This window comes from Coenobita brevimanus, chromosome 117, assembly GCF_032717465.1.
Source record: "Coenobita brevimanus isolate Jiangsu-jjx chromosome 117, ASM3271746v2, whole genome shotgun sequence".
In the NCBI taxonomy this organism is placed as follows: Eukaryota; Metazoa; Arthropoda; class Malacostraca; order Decapoda; family Coenobitidae; genus Coenobita; species Coenobita brevimanus.
The window spans coordinates 7,316,899-7,318,227 of NC_137070.1; the positions used below are offsets into that span (position 1 = coordinate 7,316,899).

At 51.8% G+C, this 1,329-nt stretch overlaps 1 pseudogene; it reads left to right on the top strand.

Annotated features, from left to right (window-relative positions):
• The first annotated feature begins 490 nt into the window (after window positions 1-490).
• On the top strand, window positions 491-900 carry LOC145418944 (histone H3-like; annotated as a pseudogene).
• The last annotated feature ends 429 nt before the right edge of the window (window positions 901-1,329 follow it).

Consider the following 1,329-nt stretch of genomic DNA (forward strand, 5'->3'; position numbering starts at 1 on the left):
GAATTTCATATGGAAGAGGGGCCCATGGCAGTGGATCGGTGTATCAGGGGTAGGGGGAGTTGGGTTCCCTACAGATGTCAGGGGCGGCTCCAAGGCTATGCGCCAAGGCGGCAGTGGTGCGAGCCCAATCATGCTCTGGATGAGGGTCACATGGGCGGCTCGTCACAACCATCCTTATATAACCCAGTCTCGGTCGTGCAAGTACGAACCTTATCCGTCTAACCTTGATTTCAGGCCTAGGCCTCACCCCAGCTCCCAGGAGGCCAATTCTAGAGAGGCGTCGTAGCCAGGTCACGTCACAGGGCATGCCAAATTCTGCAAGCAAACCAGGAATTGCATCGAAAAAGCATGAACAGTAAACCACCACCATGTTCATCACACCCCGACCACTCACACGCCGCCAGTCCTGAGACAGGCGACATAAAAAGCCGCTGCCAGGCGCAGCGCGCCAACACTCTCGCTCTTCTCACTTCCTCAGTCACGCTCAGCCATGGCTCGTACCAAGCAGACTGCACGTAAGTCCACTGGAGGCAAGGCCCCTCACAAACAGCTGGCCACCAAGGCCGCTCGCAAGTCCACCCCTGCCACGGCGGCGTCAAGAAACCCCATCGTTACAGGCCTGGTACTGTGGCCCTGCGTGAGATCCGTCGCTACCAGAAGAGCACTGAGCTGCTTATAAAGAAGCTGCCATTCCAGCGTCTCGTCCGTGAGATTGCCCAGGACTTCAAGACTGACCTGCGCTTCCAGTCCTCTGCCGTCATGGCTCTGCAGGAGGCTTCTGAGGTCTATTTGGTCGGTCTCTTGCAGGACACCAACCTGTGTGCCATCCACGCCAAGCGTGTAACAATCATGCCTAAGGACATCCAGCTGGCCCGCCACATCCGTGGCGAGCGCGCCTAAGGCGAGAGACCCCTCACCTCGATCGAAAGAAATCTCGGCCCTTTTCAGGGCTGTTACGTCCCCAGCTGTCCTCACTCCTCAAGCACGCTGCAATAGTTAGGTACAGCAAGAAATTCGTTCGGCCTGCAACTCCTCATTCCCGGGCCAGCTGGATAGCAACATGAAATATCTCCACCACAAATACTGTATCATCCATCACACCATCAATGATAATGAAATAGTCTACTACACTATTTACATATATTTACAAATAAACACTCTGATACTCAAAATAAAGAATATGCTTAGATCACTTATGCTATATCCCCACAATGATCTCAACACCAAATGACATTCAATAATAACCATAATCTCAAAATAATTAACCATTCTCCCTCACATGTTACTCTATAATATTAACCACATAAATACTCCACAATGGTTCACACA